Consider the following 6,000-nt stretch of genomic DNA (forward strand, 5'->3'; position numbering starts at 1 on the left):
CCGTCGTGTCCCAGCCATGGAGTGACAAGCAGGATCCCTCACCTCCCGACTGACAGCTGCCATCTCTCCTTCAGCCATGCGTGTCTGTCTGACAACGTCCTGCAAAGTTCCTCCATCCATGTATTCCATCACCAGCCAGAGATCTCCATCAACAAGGAAGCTGGAAGAGGAAAGCAATGGCATGGAGATGAAAGTGCAGAGCTCAATTCCCCCATGGAAGAGCCTGGAGTGGAGCTTTGTTTCCAGGTCACTTGTCAGTGAGGACAGAATCAGATGGAGAGACATTCCTGCCAGGCTGCACAGCCCTTGGAATCTGCACAGTCTAAAGGAGAAGGAGACACCTGTGAGAAAGGAGAGGCCTGAGATGGCAAGCAGGTGAAAAATGCAGTTTAGCAACAGCCCAGATCAATGTGGAACCACAACCCTTGGCCCCAGCTGGTTCAGCTTCTGAACTCGTCAGTTCCACCATTCCCTGCAGAACAAGGCAACACAACTGCCAGGGTAATCCAGGGGAGGAGGCTGTGCAGCACTTGGGACAAAAGCAGTCAGAAAACCTTTCAGAAAGTCCCTTCAGAAACAGGCAAGGCCAGTGAAAAATGGGCAAATGAGGCATTTCTGGAAACAAGAACCTGGTCTTCCTGGCATCTGTAGCAATGGAAAAGGGCTGGGAAGAAGAAGCCAAGGGAAATAATTTCTGCTGTGGTTTATCAGCATTTGTTGGGAGAGACATCAAACGGGGACAAACTTGCAGGAAAAACCAAAGCAAAGCAACGAAAGCACATGGAGGGAGTGAACTGCCAGGCTGTTGTTTTGGGAAGATGTGGCTGGGTCAGGCATTTTCAAAACAGGCTACAGACTCCGGATGCCAGGAAAGGTTAACGCAGGGCCTGGGCACGGGATAAGAGCTGAAGCACTCACCTGTCCAGAAAGCTGACAATGTTGGGGTTCTTTTTGTCCTTCAGGAGCAGGATCTTATTCACAGCTCGTTCCCTGTTCTGCCCTCTGAGACTCATTTTCTTGATGGCCACCTGAAGGGACATTGCAGCCTTTAACTGCAGGAGTCTGTGGCAGGAGGCCACAGCAAACACGGAGCGAGACTTTTTGGAGCAACGGAGCCAAGCTGTGCCCAACTGCCTTGGGATGGGACACCAGAGCTCAGCAAGGGCCATTCCCACAGCCCATTGCTCTGCCAGCTGGGGGCTGCTTACAGGACACATGGCCAGAGATATTTGGCCTTGCAAGCTCTGCAGAAATGGTCCCTCAGCTGTCAGCCTCAAAGCTCTAACAACATTCTCTGCACCTACAGTCTTCTCAAATGGCCTCAACACTCTCATTATTATTATTATTATTCAAACACATTTTGCAAGCAGGAGGTAATTCTGGTTCTGTGAAAACAGAGCAAAACAGCTAGGAATCCTTTAGCAATTCTATGGGATTTGGTCATGATTTCAGATCCAACTGCTCTGTCTGGGATTGCACAACAAAGCAAACACACACCCATTGCTCAGGTGATCCCTGTCACAGGCTGTCACTGACACCAGACCCAAACACAACTGCAGGATTTAGGAGAGAGCTTTGCTCTGAACATCCATCTTCTCATTTCTCTCCCTCTCCCTCTGTGAACAGCTGAAGTAGGACTAAAACCCCAAACTGAGCCCAAGCAGGATCTCTCCCTAAATAGGCCTTGAGGTTCCCTTTGAAGATGAAAGGCAGGATGGAAAAACTGCTAAATAATGTTCCTGTCTGAGGCTGGGATGAAGATTAATGGGGCCTCAGTCTCCAGCAGCTGATGCATTCACACTTTTAGATATGAAGACCAAGCCAGGGTGTCCTGCTCTGACAGACACCGCTGCCCTCCTTGCATTCCTTGGGCACTTGAGAAGGACCAAGTCTGTCCCAGCTGTGCTCTGCAGGCTGACACTGCTCTGCCTGCAGAGGAGCAGCCTGGGCAGGAAAGCTCTGCTGGCCCCCAGAGCTGCAGCCACAGCTCCCAGCAGAGGGGAAAGCCCTGCAGAGCTGCCAGCTGTGCTGGGCGTGTTGGCACTGACCTCTCCTCCAGTGGCCCTGTCGAGTCCTTTAGAAACGGCTCCGAAAGCCCTGGAGACAAAAGAGCAGAGAAGAAAGAAGCAGCGCTTTAGGCCCTGGCAGTGAAAGCCAGCCCAGACAGGAGATCTCTGCTGCCTGCAGCGTTCACAAACACCTGGGTGCATCGACCCTTCCAACACCAGCACAGCAGCCACCAGTCCTCTGCCATGCAAGGTGTGCAAGAGAAAACTGAGACCCAACACGAAGGAATTGGGCTGGAGCAAATCCCAAATGTCCACCCTGAATAGCTTTAGTTCAAAACCTGAGGTGAGAAATGGGTGTCTAAAGAACTGGAAAAGAATGCATTTCATCCTTTTCCATTTCCTGCCTAAGACCTGCAGGTTCCACAAGGGCTGTGCCATCAGGCAGGTGATGCATTTTCCCTCAGAGTGCATCAGCTCTGTGTCTGTTACTGAATGTATGGGGTCTGCTACCTGTGCTAGAGTACAGCAGTTATTAGTTCATCTCTGGTTTCTGTTTCTAAACCATTAGGTTGATAATCCTGACTGATGGATATATTTTGAAGGAAAATATTTGAAAGAAATCTTCTTGAGAACTGTTTTCTGACAGTCACCAGATGGTGAGTTGCTCTTTTAGTCAATCCAGTTCCAGGGACAGAAGATTTTCCAGGTCCTGCTCCTTGCTGCAATAGAGAGACAGCTACCATCTTGCTGTCTCTCAGTCCTGATCAGAATTGATAACTGTGGTCAGAAGGCGCCGTCAAAGGCCCCTGAGGCTGGCACATGCCGAGCTCACAACTTGCTGCACTATTCCAAACACCAAAGTTTCCTTTCCCACTCACCGAAGGAGGAGCTGCTCAGAATCCAGACATGAGATGCCCTGAAATGGGAGAGGGAACATGAACCAGATGCTGTTAGGAGAAAAACTGCCAGTGGTGGGAAATGCCACGGAGCAAGGCAACCCCGAGACAGCATTTTGCTTTCACAGCATCCCTCCAGGAGCCACAGTCCCTTCCCACAGCAAGCAAGAGAACAGCACAAAATACTGGGCTGGGTCAGTTCTTGGCTGGAGCAGCAAAGGGAGGGAGTTCCAGGCTCTGCTGGCACAGACTCCCTGCTTGAGGGAACAGAACCCCCCAGGGCCCATTGCAGATGCTGTGCATGCCCCACTGGCTGCAGACACCCCCTTTTTCAGCTGCAGCTGCTGGCAGGAGCTCTCCCAAAGCAATGGTGTCTTCATGGCAATTTGGTTCCAAAGCCACCTCAGCTCCAGAGGAAGAACAGAAAGCACACAGCGAGCCCAAAGCCACAGATGCTGCACCAAGGGAAAACCTCGACTTACGTGCTAAGTGGGTTAAAAAATACCCCGAATAAGCCACAGAGTACAGAGTGCAAACTGCAGCAGCCACGTGCTGGAGCATTTTGGCTGCGCTGCACACGTCTGCAGCCTGTAGCCCTGCAAGCACAGAAGGACACCCGTCAGGGCTGGGCTGCTGCTGAGAATGCCTCGGGCAGGAGGATCCTCCGGCAACGAGCCCAGAGCCACTCTGGGCACTGAGGCCTCCGTGTCCCACAGCAACGGGAACACCACGGGGACGTGGTGCTGTTCCTGTGACATCCCAGCAGCAGCTCACGCAGAAACCGCCTGGAAGGTTCTCCTGTGTCACAAAGGAGCACAAAGAACCCTCCCAGGGTACAGCCTATGGCCCAAAGGGTGCAAGAGGAACTCGGAAAATGCAGCAAACAAGGACACCCCATAGCCCAGCCTGAACACTGACGAGGAACAAGGACGGCACCAAACCAAAGGCAACGTGACCTTTAGTCACTGATAGTTCTGACTAAAAGCAGCAAGCCTTGTTCCATCTGGGATCTTTGTTCTAGTTCTAAAAACAAGCAAGGTTCTCCACTCTAAATACACAGAAGGCAGAACTGGGGAGGAGGTGGGATTAGGAAGGAGGAGGAGGAGGAGGGAGAGAGGAAAAGGAGGAGCAGGAAGAGGAGGAGCAGGAGCAGGAGCAGGAGGAACAGGAGGTTCCAGTGCCCCCTGTGGCCGCAGCCGCGGGACCATCGCCCCCAGCTCGTCCTGCAGGTGAGCGGGGAGGGGGAGCTCGTCCCAAATCCATCCGGGGGGTCCCTGAGAGGGTTTTTTATTGGGGTGTGTTTGGAGCTCGCAGATTGTAAAATTGACTCCAAATATCATATGGTGTCTCTGGGAGGTTTTTTTCTCTGTGTGTGTATGTTTGGATCTCGCAGGACCCCAGAGCTGAGCCCCTTAGGGGATCTTTGGGGGCCCACGTGGCCATTGCCCAGTATGGGAAGGGGAGGACATTGGTCCTGGGGACCCCCAGGAGAGCAGAGCGTGGGGAGAGCAGAGAGGGGCAATCCCAGAGCTGGGGGACTCCGGCAGACTGGAAAGGGGGGGAGCCTGGAGAGGAGGGACCCCTGGGATCCCTGGGACCTCAAAGTAAAGCATCAGGGTAGAAGGGACCCCATGGACCCCGAAAAGCCCCTGGATCATCCCTAAGCAGGACGCTGGGGAATGGAGAACCCCTGGAACCATTGGACCCCCATGATCCCAAGGACAGGAAACCTCTGGAACCCCAGAAGTGGAGAGATCAGCAATAGGGAACTCCTGGGAGAGCTTTTTTGGACTGAATCTTGACATTGTGGAGATTTCCATGGACACAAGACTCCTGCTGAGTTCCAGAGATGGACCTGGCCAGGAGGGGCCTCTACTCCAAGGCGCTCCCACCTTGGTTTCCCCCAAACCAGGGTTTGTCATTCCCAAGCTGTGGCCAGATGGAGGAGGAGGAAAAGCCCCAGAGATCCCTTATGAGGAGGGGCTGCAAACCCAGCCCAGGGAGGTGTGAGGAGGAAAGAGCCCCTCTGAGGCAGGAAGGCGGCCGGAGATTCAGCCAGAGCTCAGAGCTGGTGGAGAAGCCTCATGGCAGGGAGAAGCCCCACAAGTGCTTGGAATGTGGGAAGGCTTTCAGCTCCAGCTCCACCCTGATGGAATACCTGAACATCCACACTGGGGAGAGGCTCTGTGAGTGTGAGGAATGTGGGAAGCGCTTCAGTGGGATGTCCGACCTCAGCAAGCGCCACAAGATCCACACTGGGGAATGGCCCTAGGAGTGCTTGGGATGTCAAAAGAGCTTCAGGTGGGATTGAGAGATCGTCACTTACCAGCACTTCCACACCAGGGAGAGGCCCTGCGAGTGTCCCGAGTGTGGGAAGAGCTTGGTGCGCTGCTCCAGCTCCATCCCCCATGGGAGAATCCGCGCTGGATGATCCCCAGTGACCCCCGTTGGGCAGAGCCCTGGTGACCCCTGTTCTGGGTGATCCGTGTTGGGCAGGGAGAAGGTGTTGGAGAGATTTCTTTCCCTTCTCCTTGTGCTGCTGTGATTTGGTTGATAATAAATTCCCTCCGTGTGCCCAGGCCGGGTCTGTTGTGCCAGTGTGGGATTTGCTGAGGGATCTCTCCCGGTCCTTGTCCCCACGCAGGAACCCTCGGTTCCATTTTCTGTCCCTGTGCGGCTGCGGGGGCAGGGACAGAGCGGCTCTGGGGGTGCCTGGCAGCGGGCCAGCGTCACCGCTCGCCACGGGCAGCCCTGAGATGCCGCGCACCTGGGCCCGCATTGCTGGGCTCACCTGAGCTCCCACCTGCCCGGCGCCCCAAGGTTCCCCCTCCCCAAAAATCACCCAGCCCGGGGCTGCAGCGTCCCGGAAAGGCCTCAGCCAATGGGAGCGCAGGCAGGAGGAGGCTTAGCCAATGAGAGCTCGGGACGTTGGATTGCCTCATCAGTTGCCGGGCAGAACCCGTGGCCGGTCGCTGCCCAGAAGCGGCGGCAGCCAATGAGAGCGCGCGGCGCTGCCGAGCCCGCCCTGCTCCGGACTGGCGCTCCCAGCGCAGCGCGGCTGCTTTGGGGCTGCTGCTCCCTGCCCGGCCCCGGCC

General features: G+C 55.0%; 1 pseudogene; it reads left to right on the forward strand.

The window, feature by feature from the left end:
- LOC128949484 (zinc finger protein OZF-like) overlaps window positions 1-5,177 on the forward strand; it is a 31,187-nt pseudogene extending 26,010 nt beyond the window's left edge.
- The last annotated feature ends 823 nt before the right edge of the window (window positions 5,178-6,000 follow it).

This window comes from Melozone crissalis, unplaced genomic scaffold (assembly GCF_028551555.1).
Source record: "Melozone crissalis strain CALT ecotype California unplaced genomic scaffold, PUWL_Pcris_2 ptg000244c_1, whole genome shotgun sequence".
NCBI lineage: Eukaryota > Metazoa > Chordata > Aves > Passeriformes > Passerellidae > Melozone > Melozone crissalis.